Raw genomic sequence first — 21,691 nt, forward strand, 5'->3', positions numbered from 1 at the left:
GAGTGGACTCGCTGGAATTCAGAGGAATGAGAGGGGATCTTATAGAAACCTATAAAATTATGAAAGGTATGGATAAGATAGAGGTAGGTAAGTTGTTCCCATTGGTGGGGGAGACCAGAACTATGGGAGTAGCCTCAAGATCCAGGGGAGTAGATTTAGGACAGAGATGGGGAGGAGCTGCTTTTCCCAGAAGTTGGGGAATTGATGGACTTCACTGCCCATTGAAGCAGTGGAGGTGACCTCAGTAAAAGTATTTAAGACAAGGTTGGATAGATTTTTACATAGTAGACAAATTAAGGCATATGGGGAAAAGTGAGGGAGGTGGAGATGAACCTATCATCAGATCAGCCATGAGCTCATTGAATATTGGAGCAGGCTCAATGGGCCAAATGGCCGACTCCTCCTCCTATTTCTTATGTTGACTTGGCAATGATAGGTCGGAGGGGACTCCCGTAAAAGATACGGTGGTAAGCATGCAATGCCTAACACTTAAAGAGTGAATACAGATTCCTTAAGGACCCCCACTACCCAGGCCATGCCCTCCTCCCTCTGCTGCCATCAGGGAAAATGTACAAGAGCCTGAAGATGAGCACTCAGCGGCACAAGGACAGTTTCTTCCCCCCACCCCCGCCACCAGATTCCTGAATGATCAATGAACCACAGACACCGTCTGACTTTTGCACTATTTTATTTATTTTGTAGGTGGTTTTTAAACAAACGTTTGCACTATGAAAGCTGCTGCAAAACAACAAATCTCGTGACATGTTCATGACACGAAATTCAGATTCTAATACGAGTATATATTTGCTAAGGGCATAATATTCAATGGGAAGTGTGGAGACATGAGAGAGAGGGCAAATGCTGGAACAAAGAAACAAACAGCTGGAGGAACATTGCGGGTCGAACCACATCTGTGGGAAGGGGGGAACGTACTGTCAATGTTTCAGGCTGAGACCCCACATCAGGACATGTTTATTTAGAGAAGCTGTGGATAGTATTGGAACAAAGAAAAGGCTTTTAACATTGCAAAACGGAGAAGTTGGCCTGGAAATGAGGAACATGTCAGAATGAAGAGGCAGTGCAAATGAAAGGATGTAGAACTAGGGCAGGGAAGCACAAAATTTGTAGTGAAAACACATAGTAAATGCTGGAGGAACTCAGCCGGTCTCGCAGCGTCCACAGGAGGTAAAGATATATCACTGACATTTCGGGCCTGAGCTCTTCTTCCACAGAGATATTGGAGGAATTCAGCTGGTCTCACAGTGTCCAAAGGAGGTGAAGATATATTACCGATGTTTCAGGCCTGAGTCCTTCTTCCACAGAGATGCTGGAGGTACTCAGCCAGTCTCGCAGCGTCCACAGGAGGTGAAAATATATTACTGACATTTTGGGGCCGAGCTATTCTTAAAGCAGGCAGGCACTTGAGTTAAAGACAAGAGATTAAGGGGGAAGAATGGGAGGGGGATGAGTCCAGACCAAAAGGACATGATCAGAGGAAAGGTGAGATTTGATTTTGGCTCTGTGAAAGGAGAAGAGTCAGAGAGAGAGAGGGGGGTGAGAAGGAGACAGTTAAGGAGGGGGGGGGGATTAACAGAAACTGGAAAATGATGTTAATGAATGTCAAAGTAATCCAGTGAGGTCTGAGGCAGATTGTAAACAGTTCTGCAGACATGTCAAAAGGAGAAGATTAGGTCCCTAATAGACGGGGACAGAAGTTATTTTGGGAATCGGAGAATGGCACAGAAATTAATCAAACTTTTTGGACTGTCTTCATGGAAGAAGAGATAAAAAGAGCTCTAGAGTGAATGAAATAAAGGTAGAAAATAAGTATCAGGGAAAGCCCATCCAACCACAGGACCAGCTGAACAAGTGCTGATGAGATGGAAACAGTGGATATGCCAAATCTTACCTCCCAAGTTTCCATGGTGTTAGAATGGTTCCCACAGATGGCAATCTCACCGTTGTAATCCTGTCATTTAGGAAAGGAGGGGCAGAGGAAATGGGAACCATATTAACATGATTAACAAGCTGAAATTTACTGTTTAGTGACTATAGAGCTAATCTCCCTCCCTAGTAATGGTGGGAATGCAGTGATGGAGGGTTTGCTGTATGAGGAGAGTTTGTAAAGAGTTGGAGAGGTGTTTGCAAGGAGCTTGTGTATTCTCTCTGTGCCCGCATTGGGTTTCCTCTGGGGGCTCAGGTTCGAAACGTATGGAAGTTTGTAGGTTAGAGTGTATGTGGGTGGCATGGACTCATGGGGCCAAAGGGTCTGTTACCGAGCTGTATGTCTAAATTTAACTTTAAGCAGACCAGGTTGACTGAGCTCATTTTAGGAGAATGAGTGGTAGTCTCAGAGAAACACACCTGACAGCGTGGATACGGGCGTAGAATTTTCCAAGGGTCACAGTATCACAGAAAGAGCTCTACTTTACTTGAGATTTCAGATTTCCTGTCAGAGTATATACACATCATGTATAACCCTGAGATTCCTTTTCCTGCGGGCGAGGCAGAATCACCATTTATTGGCAGTGCTAAAAAAAGCTGACTCAGTGTTCACATGTAAACAAATAAAGAAATGTAAACAAACTGCAATACAGAGAGGAAATAAAACAATAAAGTGCAAAAGTGGGAGTCCTTAAATGAGTCCCTGATTGAGTTTGTTGTTGAGGGGTCTGATGGTGGAGGGGGAGCAGCTGTTCCTGAACCTGGTGGGGCGAGACTTGAGGCACCTACTCCTCTTTCCTGATGGCAGCAGCGAGAACAGAGCATGTACTGGGTGGTGTGGATCCTTGATGATTGTTGCTGTTCTCCGACAGCAACGTTCCCCATAGATGTTCTCGATGGTGGGGAGGGTTTTACCTGTGATGTGTTGGGCTGGGTCCACTACCTTTTAGAAGGCTTTACGCTCAGGTGTATTAGTCTCCCCATACCAGACGGTGACGCAGCCAGTCAGCACACGTTCCACTACTTTGGCCCTTCTAGCCTGTGCTGAGCCATCTTTTTTTGCCTAGTCCCACTGATCTGCCCACAGTCCATACCTCTCCCATCCATGCACCTGTCCAAATTCTTCTAAAATGTTAAAAATGAGCCCACTTTCACCATCTCAGCTGGCAGCTCATTCCACACCCCACCACTCTCTGAAGTTCCCTCTCATGTTTCCCCTAAACTTTTCCCCTTTCACTCTTAACACATGTCCTCTGGGTTGTTTCTCACCTACCCTCAGTGGAAAAAGCCTATCTATATTTATTCTATCTGTCCCCCTCTTACCTCTATCAAATCTCCCTTCATTCTTCTATGGTCCAGGGAATAAAATCCTAACCTGTTGTAACTCAGTTCCTGAAATCCAGGCAACACCATAAGTAAACCTTTTCTGCACTCTTTCCATCTTACCACAGCAATCACAGTTTACTTCCTTTGCATGAGAGGTGGAAGTTGAAGAGAGAACGGGTCCATAGCAGGTCCAGCGTTGGAAGATGGAAGCCGTGATAAGGCCAGTTACTGAAGGTTATCTGGAGCACGATCTGTGAGTAGTGTCTCATTAGCTGCACTGTCGGTGACAAGGTGACTGTTGTTGACAATATAATTTACATCAGTGTATAAAAACCAAAGCTCAAAGCTGAGCTAATTTGTGCCAAATTAAATCATTTGTCTGAGTCCTGTCCATGAGCCCAATCCATCAAGTGGCAGACCACAAGCGATTGCTTTCCGACTGTGCCCTTGAGAGGGGAAATTGATTGGTATCTCAGAGAGCAGAAATTACAGCGATAATTTAAGGGGAAACAATAATCACTGAATGATACCAGTGTCAGCGATCAGTGAGGAAGGGAAGAAATAGCCATCAATGCTTTGATTGAATAGTAGTGGCAGATTTATTGAAAGGAACAAGTTGGTCAGTTGTCAAGTCTCAAAGATTGTTGCAGAGCTTCAGGAATTGATTTAGTAGAATTGAGCCTTTATCTGGGATCATTGATTGCTGATTGAGACATTTAAAAGAATTTCCTCTGCTAAAGAGTGTTGATGTGTTTTCATTTTAATAGTAACCTTTGGATGGGAAAATGGTAGCCATTTGGTGATGTGATGTTGGTCAAGAGGTTGAGATCAGGATCCTTGAAGAAAATGCTGATGTTCAAGACATCTCCAAGGCCAAAGTTCAGTCGATGGACCATAAGAAGAGACGAAAGATACTAAGGGGGGTGGGGGAGGTGGGGGGAGCAGTCAGGAATGAGTTTGACCTCAACCAGGAAGCCCTCAGGCTATCCATCAATCAGGATCATTGCCTTCAAATTGTGGCCTGGTCCCAGAGCGTTGGCAGGTCAAAAGCAGGAAACGAAGAGGTGATTTTCTGACTCATGTGGGCTGGATAGAATGTTTACACCTGCTGAGAGGAGTTCCTCCTCCCTTGACCCTGCACTGAGAGGGACGGGTAGTACTGAGGGGAGGGGCCCACTATGAGAGGGGCTACTGAGTGATTTCAAGTTCTGTAATTCATTGAACCTGGAACTAAATGATAACAACCAGCCACATTCATTGGCTGCTGTCCTCACCTCCCACTGTGAAACCCCCCCCCCCACCTTCAGTACTAACCCTTCGCACAGTGGGACCTCCTCAGTACTACCCCCTTGCACAGTGGGACCTTCCCTCAGTACTGCCCCCTCACACAGTGGGACCCCCCTCAGTACTACTCCCTCGCACAGTGCGACCCCCCCCCCCACAACTCCCCCTTCCATAGCGGGACCCTCCCTCAGTACTGCCCCCTCGCACAGCGGGACCCTCCCTCAGTACTGCCCCTCTCATAGTGACCCCCCTCAGTACTACCTCCTCCCACAGTGGGACCCCCCTCAGTACTACCCCCTTGCACAGTGGGACCCTCCCTCAGTACTGCCCCCTCACACAGTGGGACCCCCCTCACTACTACCCCTTTGCACAGTGGGACTCCCCTCAGTGCTATCTCCTCCCAGAGTGTGACCCACCTCAGTACTACCCCCCTCGCACAGTGGGACCCCCCTCAGTACTACCCCCACCCACAGTGAGACCCCCTCACTACTGCCCCTTCCACAGTGGGACCCCCCCAGTACAGCCCCTCCCACAGTGGGACCCCCTCCCCTCAGTTCTGCCTCTCTCACAGTGGAAACCCCCCTCAGTACTACCCCCCCCCCACAGTGGGACTCCCCCTCTCTACTGCCCCTCCCACAGAGGGACACCCCCCTCAGTACTGCCACTCCCACAGTGACCCTTCTTAGTACTGTCCCTCCCACAGTGGGACCCCTTCCCCTCAGTATTGCCTCTCCCACAGTGGGACCTCAGTTCTGCCTCCCCACAGTGGGACCTCCCTTCAGTACTGTCCCTCTCACAGTGGGACCCTCCCTCACTACTGCCCCTCTGACAGTGGGACCTGCCCCTCAGTACTGCCCCTCCCACTGGGACCCTCCCTCACTGTAGAGGTCAAATGTCCGCTTGCTTTGGGGGCTCTGACAATGGAGTTGGTGGAGCTGGGAAGAGCGAGGGCACGTGGCTGTTGTCTGCCCTGGCAAGGAATGGAGGCATGGATGAGCCTATCGCCCCAGGGTGAGCTGGCCGGGAGTTAGTGCAGGCCAAGCATGCTTCAGTTGTTTTTCACTCTGTCAGATGGTCTATTAAAGCAAGACAAAATACAGAGCGAGCTATCAGAACTCCATGTAGTGCGCACATCAACTTAATTAGATTACATCGCAGCCGCTCCAGTGGCAGAGCAGTGACTCCTGCCATGACAAGAAAACAAATTAAAAGGCTTCTCATTTTTGCTTTTTCTCTTGATGAGGGAGTGCTGGATTTATTCGGTGTGGAGCAACCTCCTTTTCTCTGGAAATTATTCCCCCGGGCTGGAGTAAATCTCCTGCAATCTAAAAATAAAAGGTTTTCATTTACTGCCGTTCCAAGTTCCATCTCGCCTTGACTCGGAGTGTCTGCCGCGCCGAGCGAACGAGAGAGGCGGGCCACCCGATTGATCTGCACCATTTGGTGTGCAGTGCATACGACCGGGACCTCCTGATACAGAGCTCTGACCAACTCCCAGCTACCCTACCCCACTCTTTAACAATGTGGGTTTAATAAGCCAAGACTTTGCAGGCCGATTTCAACGCATCAAACTTCCACAGCATCTTGGTGAATATCTCACAAGATTCAGTCTGAACTCTGCCACATGTCTTGAACACTCCATAGAACCATAAAATATTACAGCACAGATAAAAGGCCCATGAGCTCTTCTAAACTGTGCTGAACCTGGTCCAACTGACCTGCATCCAGACCATGGCCATCCATACCTCTCCCATCTATGTACCTGTCCAAATTCCTCTTAAAAGTTAAAAATGAGTCCACATTCACCACCTCAGCCGGCAGCTCGTTCCACACTCCTACTACTCTCTGTGTGAAGAAGTTCCCTCTCATGTTCCCCATAAACTTTTCCCCTTTCACCCTTAACCCATGTCCTCTGGTTTGTATCTCACCTGCCTTCAGTGGGAAAAAGCCTATCAACATTTATTCTGTCTATCCCCCTCATAATTTGAAATACATCTATCAAATCTCCCCTCATTCTTCTCCCTGTAACTCTGTTCCTGAAGTCCCGCAACATCCCAGTAAATCTTCTCTGCATCTTTCTATCTCATTGATATGTTTTCTGTAGTTAAGTGACCAAAACTACATACAATACTACAAATTAGGCCTCACCAATGTCTTATGCAACTTGTCCATAATATCCCAACTCCTGTACTCAATAATGTGATTTATGAAGGCCAATATGCTAAAAGCTCTCTTTACAACCCTGTCCACTTGCCACATTCAGGGAATTATGTATCTGAATTCGCAGGTCTCTCTGTTCTACCGCACTCCTCAGATATGTCCTTTCTTGGTTTGACCTTCCAAAATACAACACCTCATCCTTGTCCTCACCTTCCCTCTCCAGACACATCCTTCCTTATCCATCCCGCTTATCTCCTCCTGACCTACTCACTTATTCCCAGTCAGTCACTTCTCCCAGACTCAGATGTCCAGACAGTGGGTCACTGGGTGGGGGGGGGGGGGGGGGGGGGGGGGAGGGATAGGAGAAGGCTTCCCACAGGCAGGAGGTTGGTGACTGGAGAGAGAACAGAATGTGGGAGACTCACAAGAAAGATTCAATAGGAAATGGTAACATTTGGTTCAGAAATGTGCAGGGCAGTGGGTGAATGTCCTTCACTGAGCAGTGGGATGCTGGCAGAATGGAGGAAGCCCTGGGTGGATCAAAACAGTAAATGTTGAGATAACCAAGGATATGACAGAATGGTGGGAGGGGAAGAATTTATCACAGCCTTTATCAAAACTCCTTTGGATGAGTGTGTCCCCATCAAATCGTTCAGAGTATTCCCCAACAAGAAGCCCTTGGATGAACAATGAAATTCGGAACCTGCTGAGAGCCAGATCGCAGGCATTTAAGTCCAGAAATCCAGACCAGTACAGAAGCAGTAGGTACAACCTACGGAATACCATCTCCTGGGTGTAGTGGAGTTTCCAGATGAAAATGGAAACAATGAAAGATATCCGACAGCTATGGCAGGGCCTGCTACAAAACCAGACCCAGCATTGTAGGACACGGGAAAGCTTCACTCCCAGATGCCCTTTACACCCAATTCGATCACAAGAAGAAGGAAGAGCCATCACTGAGCATCCCCTTGTCCCTAATGATCCGCTCCAAATCAGAATCAGGGTTTATTGTTATGAAAGTCAATGTCCTGCGGCAGCTTCACAGAGTAAACTATGAAAAGTCAGGCCGTGTCTGTGGTTCATTGATCATTCATGAATCTGGTGGCAGTGGGGAAGAAACTGCCCTTGTGCCGCTGAGAGCATGTCTTCAGGCTCCTGTACCTTTTCCCTGATGGTATCAGAGTGAAGAGGGCGTGGCCTGGGTGGTGGGGTCCTTGAGGATAGAGGCTGCTCTTTTAAAACACCGTCTCACGTCGATGTCCTCGATGGAGTGAAGTCTGGTGCCTGTGATGTCGCAGGCCGAGTTAACAACCCTCTGGAGTTTATTCTTGTCCTGAGAGTTGGTGCCACAGTACCAGATTGTGATGCAACCAGACAGAATGCTCTCCATGGTCCACCTGTAGAAGTTTACAAGTGTCTTCAGTGACATACCAATTCTCCTCAGACTCCTCACAAAGTATAGCCGCTGCTGAGACTTCTTTGTGATTGCATCAACGTGGAGGCTGTAGGACAGATCCTCAGAGATGTTGACACCCAGGAATTTGAAGTTCTTGACCCTCTCCAATACTGATCCCTTGATGAGGACTGGGTCGTGTTCCCCTGACTTCCTCTTGAAGTCATCTCAATCATTTCCTTGGTTTTGCTGACATTGAACACAAGGTTGTTGTTACACGATTCAACGAGGTGATCTATCTCCCTCCTGTATGCTTCCTCATTGCTGTTTGTAATTTTCCTCTCCATATCTGAGGATGAGGGCGGACTGCCTTCAAGAGAGTGAAACTGAGGAAAATATTCAGTCTGGACAGAATACCCAGCTGAGTATTAAAGATCTGTGCTGACCAATGTCAATTAATTCACGGATATCTTCAACATCTCACTCCAGCAGGACGTAGTATCCACCTGTTTCAAACAGGCCTCAATCATACCAGTGCCAAAGAAGGGTGTGGTAACATGCCTAAATGGCACGTATCAACAGTGATGAAGTGTCTTGAAAGGCTGGTGATGAAGCAGATCAGCTCCTGTCTGAGCGGTGATGTGGATTCAATCCAGTTCACCTATCGTATCAACAGTGGACGCCATCTCACTGGCTCTACACAACCCTGGAACACCTGGACAGCAAAGAGGCAGACATCAGGATGCTCTTTATTGACTACAGTTCGATATTTAACACCATCATCCCTTCAAACTGATCAGAAAACTCCAAGATCTGGGACTCAACACTCCACTGTGTAATTGGATCATGGATTTCTCCACCTCCAGACCACATTCAGTGAAGAACTTCTCCTCCACTATCTCCAGCTCAGGGCTCTGTTCTTAGCCCCCTGCTCTACTCACTTTATACCCACGATTTTGTGGCTCATTACAACAATAACACCATCTACAAATTCGCTGATGATACCACGGCAGTGGGTTGTATAAAGGAAGGGGATGAGTCAGCGTACAGGAGGGAGATTGAAAACTTGGCTGAATGGTGCAACAACAACCTCACACTCAATGTCACCAAAACTAAGGAGCTGATTGTTGACTTCAGAAAGAGGAAAGCAGAGGTGTACAATCCAGTGATCATTGGGGCATCAGAGGTGGAGAGGGTGAGCACATTTAAGTTCTTGGGAGTCACTATCTCAGAGGATCTTTCCTGAGCCCAACGTGAAGAAAGTACATCAGCGCCTCTACTTCCTCAGGAGTTTGCGGAGGTTTGGTATGACACCAGAAACCCTGGCAAACTTCTACAGATGTGTAGTGGAAAGTGTGCTGACCCCTGAGCGTAAAGCCCTGCTAAAGGTAGTGGACACAGCCCAGGACATCACAGGCAAAAAGCTCCCCACCATCGAGAACATCTACATCGGAGAACAGCAGCAATCGTCAAGGATCCACATCACCCAGCACATGGTCTGTTCTCACTGCTACCATCAGGCAAGAGGTGTAGGTGCCACAAGACTTGCCCCACCAGGTTCAGGAACAGCTGCTTCCCCTCCACCATCAGACTCCTCAACAACAAACTCAGTCAGGGGCTCATTTAAGAACTCTTACTTGTGCACTTTATTGATTTTTTTCTCTCTATATAGCACAATTTGTTAACATTTGTCTATTTGTTTACATATGTATGTTGTGTACAGTGTTTTTTGCACTACCTATATGTGGTCATTTTGCCTGGCCCACAGAGTTGTATGTGATGTGTTTGTATGTATCTGACAATAAATCTGAACTTTGAATAGCTTCCTCCTGGCTCTCCAGCAGGTCACGATCTGTGATGGAGGGAACTGGCCACCCCTGTGCCCCAAACTCCACCTCCAATCAATGGCACCTTATCCCCATTTACTGCCTCAGTTCTGAAACCTACCAGATGATCAGTCTCCAGAGACACAAAAACTTGCAGGTGCTGGGATCTGGAGTAGGCAGTGAGATGTGGGAGGGTCTCAGAGGGGTCCGTACATCTCCCGATGTGGAGGAGATGCAATGGGACAGGTTGGATGATGTGCACGGATAGCTCTGCCTTACCTGGAAGGTCTGTTTGTGACCCCTAGATGGAGGTAGGGGGAGGGGGGGAAGTGGAAGTGAATGATGTTGGACAAGTTTTAATTGATCAATCTCCAAATGACAGCCGGTCCAGAAGAATGAGTTCCATGTTCCACGGACCAGTCCCCAACTGGAGGCTTTCATCTTAAGATCGATTTCTCTTGTTCTGGATGCCATCCATCAGGGAAAATATTTTTCCTGTCACTCTCTGCCCATCTCTCTCTCTCTCATCTCTCCCTCTCTGCTTCTTTTTCCCACCCCCCTCTCCCCACCCCCCCCCTCAATAATTACACCAGGTCATTCTGTAATCCTCCAGATTCCTTGAAACCTGTCGAGAATTTATCCTGAAAAGAATCAGTGATGCCAAGGCCAACCTGTCTTTATCGCCATCAGGAGGGAACCCGAGATAGGCCGGGACAACATAATCCCTGAGGGGAAGGTGAGGAGGGGGGGGGGGGAATGTCAATACTGGCACCACTGATTCTCAGCCTGTCTAAGCAGGTACATGTGGTGTCTGGTTTGTGCCAAGAGCAAACTGCTGGAGGAATCGCCACACAGGATCCCAATGCAAAAGGACAGGTACAGGGCATTGGAGGGCTATGGTCTGGGTACAGGTTGATGGGACAGCCAGAATAGATGGACCAATTGGCCTGTATAGGTGCTGAAGTTTTGTATCATTCCAGAGTTCTATGGGAAAGATCCCACCTGCATCGAGAACTTTGATGTTGCATTGAGAGGGACATATCAACCATAGAACATAATAGCACAGATAAAAGCCCCATCCGCCCTTCAGGTTTGTGCTAAACTATTATTCTGCCTGGTCCAACTGACCTGCACCCAGTCCCCGAAATCTGGTCTCCCCCACCGATGGAATCAACTTACCTACCTCTTTCCTTCATCATTTTATACATTTCTATAAGATCCTCTCTCATTCTCCTAATTTCCAGCAAGTCCAGTCCCAGATGACTCAATCTCTCCTCATAAGCTAATCCCTTCTCTGGAATCAACTTGGTGAACCTCCTCTGCACCTCTTCCAAAGCCAGTCCATCCTTCCTCAAGTAAGGAGCCAAGAACTCCATGCAGTGCCCCAGATTTGACCCCACCAGGACCTCATACAGTTGCAGCAGAACCTCCCTGCTCCTAAATTCCATCCCTCTTGCAACGAAGGCCAGCATTCCATTTGGGCCGGAAAGGCTGTGGTAGCCCTCTGTTCTCCTCCCTCACCTCCCTGCTGAGATGATGTGGGAACCAATATTCATTGCAGGTCCAATGTTACGGCCACTGGAATTCTGCTATTCCTGACCTGGAGCCACTGGGGCAGTGCGGACAGGGCCCTGATGTTATGCTCTCTCTTCTTTTCCTCCCTGAGGCCGAGCGTGAGCTCAGGGTGAGTTGAGAATGGAGCTCCAGCAAGGTCACACACAGTCCAATAAAACAGGCCTCATAAATTCGCCCTGACAGCATGGATTACTGGGAACTTCTGAGGTTAGAGTCTCTGTCCAGGCAGCTGATTTATTGCTGCATGCTCTTTTCTCAACGTCATTTCTATGTTTACCCTTTTAAAGGTTGTTCATCGTTTGCCAAGATCTCAGCTCAATAGGCTCTAGTCTCCAGGCCCTGTGACTGGAACATTCTGTGTGACTTTCACTGTAATCCTGTCATGGTGAAGAGTTCTCACTCCTGATGGGGTCACGATGGGGTCATTCACCCCTGGTGGGGTCACGGTGGGGTTCTCTCACTCTTTGTGGGGTCATGGTGAGGTCACACACCCCTGATGGGTCACAGTGGGGTCACACACCCCTGATGAGATCACAGTGGGGTCACTCACCCCTGGTAGGGTCACGGTGGGACACTCACCCCTCATGGAGTCACAGTGGGGTCACACACCCCTGGTGGGATCATAGTGGGGTCACTCATCCCTGGTGGGGTCATGGTGAATGTCACTCACTCCTCGTGGGATCACGGTGGGGTAACACACCCTTGGTGGGGCCTCTCACCCCTGGTAGGGTCATAGTGGGGTCACCCACCCCTGGTAGGGTCACAGTGGGGTCACAGTGAGATCACATGCCCCTGGTGGGGTCACAGTGGAGTTACCCACACCTGGTGGGGTCACAGTGAGATTGCATGCCCCTGGTGGGGTCACAGTGGAGTTACCCACACCTGGTGGGGTCACAGTGAGATTGCATGCCCCTGGTGGGGTCATGGTGGGGTCACCCACCCCGATTGCATCATGGTACACATCACACTCAGCTCAGTATCATCTTCTGCACTTATTTTCAAACTTTACTTGGCCACATGGTATTGCCTAGAGATCCAGCTGTGCATTCCATTAGCATCTGGTAAATTTAGTAAAAGGCACCATAGAAATACAGGTCTTTCCTAGTTTTCTGATCAGCTTCTCTCCATAGTCTGTCCATCTGACTCCACTCCTGAGGTGAGGGGTTGGGCTGTATATGGAGTTTGGATCCATGTTCTGACCCTGCCTCATCTGCTCCCTGTGTAACACCAGCCAATGTCTGCATGTGTTGGGTCATCAGAAAGAGCCTGATGCTACATTGTCATCAGACATGGAGAAGCTCCCCCCCCCCCCACCCAATATGGCCCAGCTCTGACTTGCTGCTCTCCTTATTTCTGAAGGGATCAATATGATGAATGGCCAGGTTTGCTGGATGGATGAGCTGGTTTGTTGGATGAATAGGTAGCATTGTTATATGAATGGCCAAATCTGTTGGATGGATGAGCAGGCCCGTTAAATGCATGGCCATGACTGTGGATGAATTCTTGGGTATGTTAGATAAATGGGCAGAGCTGTTGGATGAACAGACAATTTTTTAGATGAATGGACACGGCCATTGGATGAACAGACAAGTCTGCTGGATGAATGGGCAGGTCCATTGGATGAATAGGCAGGGTCATTGGATGAACGGACAGGACCATTGGATGAACAGACTGTTGGATGAATGGGCAGGCAAGATGGAGCAGGTGAAAAGTGGACATTGCATCGTTCTCTTTATACCACTTGACCACTAACCCCGATCAATTGTTGTCATGAGATCTCCTGCAGGTGAGTTGATGTGTTTGATGTTTTTAACTTTAGAAGTTGCAATTGACCATGTTGGCCATTTTAAATTTTAACTCCCATCTATGTCTCAACTTTAGACTCTTGCCACAGAAGAAACGATGTTCTTGTTCTGGAGGTAAGCATCAGGGGAACAGGGCCCTTTCTCTTTCTAAATCTCTCTTTCTCCATCTCATCACCTCAAACATTCCTTACAGGCCTACCAACTTCTCTTCATCCCGCCCTGCCCATGACATCTTCTAGCTGCTCCCATCAAGGAAGAGATCCAGGGGTGTCAGAGCCCGCACCACCAGGCTGAGGAACAGCTTCTTCCCACGGGCAGTGAGAACGCTGAACAACCAAAGGTACCGGTCACACTCACCATCCCAGACTCTCATAGTCATGAAACAATATTTTTAAATTTATTTGTATCGATGAAATACTTGTCCTGCATGTGTATTGCTTGTCTGTACATGTGTTATGTGTCTGCGTGTCTTGCACTGAGGACCGGAGAACGCTGTTTCGTCGGGATGTACTTGTGCAATCAGATGATATTAAACTTGACTTGGCTTCCAGTTCCTTGTCTCTTCTTCCTCCTTGAGTTGTGGATTCCCCTCCATCACTGTGAACGAGGTCACAAGTGAACCTCAGTCTCATTGAACAGCAGAACAGGACTGAGGATCTGAATGGCTCCAGCTTCCTTGTGTCATCAGTGAGCCCCTAAAACCCAAGCACAGGGAGATGCGGTCCCTGGGGGACAGAGTTCCCATCTCACTTGGACGCTGGTCTCGTGCCTGGATCATTTCCTTCCTGACTGGATGGTCTCTCCCTCAGCATTTTCTACACAGTTGAGGTGGAGACTGCTCCGTCCCCCATCACCCGCGAACATCGCTGACTCATCCCTCTGCCTACTTAAACCCTTCCACATAGGCACTGGAAGGAGTATATCCACAAACCCATCTAATTAGGGAAAGTAATGGAGTCGTGGCTGCGCAATTGTTCAGAAAGAGGACATGTAAGGCACTCCTTCCATAACGTCTCTGCCAATGGATAGTGCTCAGTTCCTTTGAGACGAATCCAGATAATTCAGGGTGATGTTAATTTCTCAACAGGTCCTTCTTCTGATGACAAATGGTTTGAAACAGCAAACGAGGAAGGAATGTATAATTCAGAATGTGTTACTCATTCTGCAAGTGTTTGCACTTGGTCAATTGCAGAGTTTCTGTGTCCTGGAGGCCCGGGACTGATGGAGGTGCCCAGTACCGGGACAACTCCAGTGGTGTCCAGGTGGTGATGGCGCCACTGAGGAGAGGTAGAACTGAAGTGTGCTGAAGGGGTAAGGCAATGTGGTGGTGCACAGCAAGCTCATGCAAGGCACAATGTTATGATGACCAGCCCATCTGAATTCATGGATATGGATGAAGAACAAACACTGGGGACATGATGAAACAAGGCCCTGGATGTCTCCATTTGGGATATTTTTCATCAACACCAGGTGAGTCTCTGGATAAACAAGGGCAGCACCTTTTTACTTTTTTGGCAGAAAATCAATACCAACCATTTATTTTCCAAAGGTTATAAGTACTTTAATCTACAATTCATGCTATTCACACAAAATATGTTATCATTTGAAAGCCAGGTTGCCATCAGTCCCCACCATTAACTCTGTGCATTTTCCCACTGTGATACTTGGAGCAAGTATCATGACCCCATTCTCATCTTCCAGTGATGTGAAAGAATTCCTGGCCACAGAGATTATTGAAGTCGCTGGCCCAGCGCGACTCCTGGAGGGCCCAGGTCTTTCAGAAGACGGGTCTGGCATACGTATGAAAAACAAACTAGAGCAGTGGTTCTCAACCTTTTTCTTTCCACTCACATCCCACTTTAAGTCATCCCTCTGCCATCAGTGCTCTGTGATTAATAAAGTATTGCTCAAGGTGGGATGTGGGTGAGAAGAAAAAGTTTGAAAACCACTGTTTTAATCGTACCTCATTGACTCGTTATGTGCACAGTTTCTGAACTCCAAAGGAAATGGGCCAATTACAATTTTTCTCAAGCCAAATATTTCAGTAACAATTGGGTCAAGAGCAGTGATTATCAACCTTCCCTTCCCAATCACATCCCACCGTAAGGAATCCCTTACTAATCACAGAGCACCGATGGCAGAGGGATTACTTAAAGTGGGATGTGAATGAGAAAAAAGAGAAGCACTGGTCCAGACAAAATCTTGGAGGGATGTTTTCCAAACCCAATCCTTAATCCCAAATTTAAACCTTGAACCTAACCCTCTGGTCGCCCTCTTTGGTATCACTGAAGGGGATGATGTCCGTTTGATCCCAGTTAAATCTCGGATTCTGTCTTTTGGCCCAACGTGTGATATTAGTAAAATGGAGGGTGCAGCCCATGGATGTTATGTCCTGTTTAAATCTAGAAAACGTTTGTCATTCTGTTAGTAACTTAACATATGGTGATCTTTCCTGAGCGACCTCTAGTTTTAATGCAAAACCTCCCTTCCAACACTTTATTGTATCACTCCAGGCTTAAGGCAAACTTTAATTATAGAACTTTGACTTGGTAATGGGCTCAAGAGATGGGGAGAAAATAAAAATAGTCAGGATGAAATTGTAAGATGTCTTGTTACTTTATAGATTTTCTCTACAAATTAGATAACTCCGTCGATTTCTTTATTCTTGACAATCTTTGTTGTGTATTTTACAAGTTTTCTGTATATATCTAATTATGTAAAATTTATTAAACATATTTAGAAGCAAACTAGACCACTGTATAAAACATTAATCCACAACAGGAGAGGGAAAGGCTCACGTTGATTGAAATCATGCTAACTCCTCAGAGCACACCCTCCCGTACTCCCCACGTCGAGACGAGAGTCCGAGATGTGAGTCCTTTATCTGGACGGTGAGATAGCAGAGCAATGAACAGAAATCCCTGGATCCTTCACGAACTGGATCCCTGACAATCTGCCAAAGCCTCCCGAACTCCTCGAAGGTGAGGCCAAGGCTCCCAGGCCTTCGCGTCGCTGTTGAAAAGTCATCAATACCCGACCACCGAGCTCATCAGCGATGAACTGGTGGTGGAGTCACCAATGTTCAACTTTTAACGAGCAAATTAGGTGAAAGACAGTAGTTCCGTGGTGGAGTAAATCCACCCTGGCAAACTGCCAGCTAATTGCTGGAACTGCATAGTTGGAGACAGCTAAACTTTACTCACAAGCAGCGGACTACTTCTGATCAAAATGTCTGCCTGAGTACTCCCACACCACATACACAAAATCTCCTTTTGATCCAAATCCCATTTCAGCTGTTTAAATCATTTATCTTTCTTCGCCTTCCTGGTGGTGCGGTCCGGAACTTCTGCACCATCCCTCCCACAGTGTGATGCTCCCTCTTTAGTTTTAGGCTATTGTCCATCCTCAACTAATTCAGAGCATGGTGTGGTTCAGAATGCAGGCACAATTTAGACCTTGAGTTATAGTACTTGAGAATAACAGTGAAATGTGAAATGGGGAGGGGGGGGGGGAGAAGTTCAGGTGGTTTTTGACGTAAAGGATAGGCTCTTTTGAACTGCAATACCTGGATCGCCTCCTGGGACCCAAGTGCGATAACTGGGGCAAAGGTGCTTCCAGCACCTTTTAAACTGCAGGGGGATCGACCCATTAAATCACCAACCTGGCAATTTAAGGGGGATCCCATACCCGCACTGATGCAGTAAGTGACGCATCATGCACTCACAGGAACTACTGGTAAGTCTCCCACGCCCCCCCTCCCCATTGGCTGTCTGTTCCCCCTCCCCCTGTTAGTCATCTCCTCTGTTAGTCACCACCTACCATCAATCACCACATCCTCAGTCAGTCACCCTCCCCCTGTCAGCCACACCCCCACCGTCAATCGACTCGTATCCCGTCCATTGCACCACCAATGTCCCTCTACCACGAACATTGAGCTGTCACTGTGAACCGGAGTGGCGTTCAGAGCAGTGGCAGTTCACGGCCACCCCCCTCATTCCCCCTCTCCCACATGGCAGTGACCTCTCCACCCCGTGGCAGTGACCCCTCTCTCCCCACTGCAGCAGTGACCCCTCTCTCCCAGCGGCAGCAACCTCTCCCCCCTGAGGCAGCAACCTCTCTCATGTGGCAGTGACCCCTCTGCCCATTGGCAACGATCCCTCTCCCCCCGCGACAGCAACCTCTCCCCTCTCACCCACCCTGGGCCATGCGGCAGTGACCCGTCTCTCCTCCAATCGCGGTAGGCACTTCAGCCAGAGGTTTCCCCGTGATACCAGCGTGCAAGCGGAGTAACTGGGTCGGCCATTTCCCTGTTCAAGTGGCCGGTGGACATGACCTAATTAAGTTTAACTGGGTTTCCTGTCGACCTCTGAGTTAGGTTAGGGACCCAGTTGGATTAGCGCCACACTGACCAGGTCAGACCCTTTGTAAATGCCTTGTGAGTGGGCGCTAACTTGGCAAGATGCCTAGTTAACCCCACTTTAAACTGTGGCTTGAAAGAGTCTGATGGTTTGGTGAATTAGGCTCATTCTTTGGATGCCGGTGGTACTGGGAGTTGGTAATAGGTTCAAGAGGATCAGGATGAGGACTTGTCTCTGGTTTGAGAGGATCTGGGAATGCCGCACAGTTGAGGCCAATTTGGATGCTGGGAGTGTATTTAGTTACTGGGCTGGATCAGTGTGGGCTGGGTGTTCGGGACTCAGGTCAGTGTCTGAGTCCCAAGGCAATGCCCCTCACCTGCTTCCTCATCTCTCAACTAGTCATTGGCCTTTGAAGGTTTTTGGATCAGAATCAGAATTTATCATCATGAACATGTCACAAAATTTGTTGTTTTTGCGACAGCATCACAGGACAAACATTTCTATAAACCACATTTCAAAATAAAGAAAAATAGGGCAAGAGAAAGTAAAGGTCAAAGTGAGGCCATGTCTGTGGTTCATCGATTATTCAGGAATCTGACAGCAGTGGGGAAGAAGCTGTCCTTGTGCCGCTGAGTGTTCGTCTTCAGGATCCTGTACCTTTATCCCAATGGTGGCAGAGTGAAGAGGGCATGGCCTGGGTGATGAGGTCTTTGAGGATAGAGGCTGCTTTTTTAAGACACCGCCTCATGTCGATGTCCTCGCCGGAGTGAAGTCTGGTGTCTGTGATGTCACCGGCCGAGTTAACAACCCTCTGGAACTTATTCTTGTCCTGAGCGTTGGCACCTCCGTCCCAGACAGTGATTCAATCAGTAAAACACGAAGGTCTGCGGACACCGTGGTTGAAGTAAAAACACAAGAAACTCAGCAGGTCAGACAGTGTCCTTTATATAGCAAAGATGAGAACACATAATGGGCGTTTTAAGCCTGAGCCCTTCATCAAGGTATGGAAAAATGTTGCCGGGGGGAGGAGGAGGGAAGAGGTGTGGCCACAAAGGCAGGAGGTGATAGAGAGAAAAGGGAGGGAGGGGACAGCAGTGACCAAGGGGAGGACCAGCCTGACCAGCCAGAATGCTCCCTGGTCCAAGGGACAGATGTGCAAAGACCTGTCTGATCAGGTTTTAACATCTGTAATTACAGAAAATCTAGAGCCTTGAAACCAATAATGAGCAATTAGGAGAATGGACAAGCAGATATAGAACACTGAACAGCACAGTACAGGCCCTTCGGCCAACGGTGTTGTGCCGACCAATATATATCTAAAACAAATCTAAACCTCCCCCTCCCCCCTCTCTGTTTCACTCACAAACTGGTGCATTTTGATGGCGAAAATATCTCAGCACTTTAAATTATCTTTTCAAACAAAAAATTCAGCTCTCAAAACAAACCTGATGTTGAATCATTACCTCCCTACCAGTCTATTACTGCCACACATAATCATTCCAAGCCACACCGCTATAAATTTGTGCCCATCTTTCAGCTATAAAGTTTAATTGGGCACAATTTATTTCCGCAGCTATAAATGCAGCTGGGATGAGGACTGGTAATAAGGGTGAAGGTGAATAATGTGAGTGAATCCTTGGCTTCTGCAACTCTCAGAACATGGGGAAACTTGTGCTGTGAAAGTGCTTCTTCTCATTTTGCAGTGGGCAGCTCAGAGGGCATTCATTAGCTTTTGTGCTGCCTCCATCTCCCATCACTTGCCTTCCCTCCCATGAGTTTGACCCTTCCCCAAGCTTCGTTTCTTCCTGCACGCTCACTTGCCTCCATTCACTCATTGGCCCCATCGTATGAGCAGAGGCATCCATAACTTCTGGCCTCACTGAACAACAAACCCTCAGGTTGAAAAGAGAAGATGCTGGAAACACTCTCCAGATCGAGCAGCATCTGCGGTGGGGGAAGTGGAGTCAGGGCATCAGGTCACTGAGCTGTCGGCAGAATTGGGGAGGAGAGGAAATAGCTTTAATCTGTGAGGGGATTGTGAGTGTCCGTGACCTACTGAACTGTTATAATGAAGGCCTACGCACCTTGGAGGAACAGTACCTCATCTCCCACGGCCAGATTGCACGATGCCAGGGCTGTCAGTGCCCTTCAGTGATGGTCGTGGAGTTGAGGTTCACTCCTCGGGACACACTTCCCTCTACTGACGCGGCCTGGCCTACAGCTCCATAATGCACAGCTCTCACTTTGTTTTCTCGAACTTCTCTCCCAAATTCCCCTCATTAATCGAGGGTTATAGGGAGGAGGGAGGGAAGGATGAGATTCATAGGGAGTAGATTCAAACCCCTGGGATCCAGCATCAATGGAGATTGGTAGATGCCGGAGAAGCAAGTTTTACAGTTGCTTGAGACTCACTCTTACAATGCCCAACTAATACATCTACATTAAGAATAAACAGTTGAAAAGACAAAACAAAATTCCACTGTCCTTACACTGAACAAACTTCACTTGCATGAATATATAAACCTTAAAGTATTTTACTTTATTTTCAGTCACATTCTTTGAAACGTTTAACTGGCACTGCATCTGCAGGTTCCTTCCCCCCGCCTGAAAGATGAACAATAACGTTATAGATAATTAAACCCCCCTCCCCCATGTTTACAGATAAAGCCTCTGACCAGGACGACTCTTACTAAGCAGGGATAAGGAGATGCTTTAAGAGAGTCACCCCAACGACAAGCGGCATCAACCAGCTCTTCATCCTGGACGATGCCATTGCTCTTTCACACAACTTTACTCCAACAGCTGCTACGAGCAAAGCCCGACCAAGGCCCTCCACTGGCTGGATATTTCCTCCCATCTTCACCAAAGGTTTATGTGTTACTTCAGAGAACACTGACTTTTACAATTTTAAACTTATGTACTTTAAACCAATTATTTAATTCTTATATATTTTAATCTATTTTATTTATTTTCTCCAATTATTTTTTTGCCAACTGCTTGAGGCAGCTGGTTGCTTAAATTTCAGATAGCTGGGGTTTTACTGCAGTTCTACATTTGCCAGAGCAACAGGATCGTAAAAGGGCTTGGACTGTTATGTTCCATGTTCCACATTTGATGTTCTAACAAAACAACTAGGTCTCAAAACAGCATGTATCCATGACAATCTACGATGAACTCATTTCAACAGCAGTGTCCAGGGTCTGATCTACATTGGGCCCCAGTGCCTGTTGTCCAGGGTCTGATCTACATTGGGCTCCAGCGCCTGTTGTCCAGGGTCTCATCTACATTGGGCCCCAGCGCCTGTTGTCCAGGGTCTGATCTACATTGGGCCCCAGTGCCTGTTGTCCAGGGTCTGATCTACATTGGGCCCCAGTGCCTGTTGTCCAGGGTCTGATCTACATTGGGCTCCAGCGCCTGTTGTCCAGGGTCTGATCTACATTGGGCCCCAGTGCCTGTTGTCCAGGGTCTGATCTACATTGGGCTCCAGCGCCTGTTGTCCAGGGTCTCAACTACATTGGGCCCCAGTGCCTGTTGTCCAGGGTCTGATCTACATTGGGCCCCAGTGCCTGTTGTCCAGGGTTTTATCTACATTGGGCCCCAGCGCCTGTTGTTCAGGGTATGACCTACCTGGTGCCCCAGTGCCCATTGTTCAGAATCAGATCTACCAGGGACCCCAGTGCCCGGTGATCAGGGGTTTGACCTACCTGGGATCCCAGTGCCTGGTGTTCAGCGTTCTGACCTACCTGGGATCCCAGTGCCTGGTGTTCAGCGTTCTGATCTACCTGGGACCCCAGTGCCCCGTGTTCAGGGATATGATCTACAGAGGTCTGCAGTGCACGGTGTTCAGTGGTCAGACCTACCTGCGACACCAATTCCTGGTGTTCAGTGATCTGACCTTCCTGGGACCAAATTGCCTGGATTTCAAGGTCTGAACTAGCTGGGAGCCCAGTGCCTGTTCAGGGTCTGACCTACCAGGGACACCAGTGCGTGATGTTGAGGGATCTGACCTACCTGGGACCA

General features: G+C 48.0%; 1 long non-coding RNA gene across 1 annotated transcript; it reads left to right on the forward strand.

Moving 5' to 3' along the window:
* Window positions 1-1,212: 1,212 nt before the first annotated feature.
* Window positions 1,213-13,833, forward strand: LOC138752417 (uncharacterized). The gene is made up of 4 exons (XR_011350626.1): window positions 1,213-1,365; window positions 3,396-3,523; window positions 13,390-13,427; window positions 13,507-13,833. It is a non-coding gene; the product is annotated as an uncharacterized lncRNA (long non-coding RNA).
* Window positions 13,834-21,691: the final 7,858 nt, after the last annotated feature.

This window comes from Narcine bancroftii, chromosome 2, assembly GCF_036971445.1.
Source record: "Narcine bancroftii isolate sNarBan1 chromosome 2, sNarBan1.hap1, whole genome shotgun sequence".
NCBI lineage: Eukaryota > Metazoa > Chordata > Chondrichthyes > Torpediniformes > Narcinidae > Narcine > Narcine bancroftii.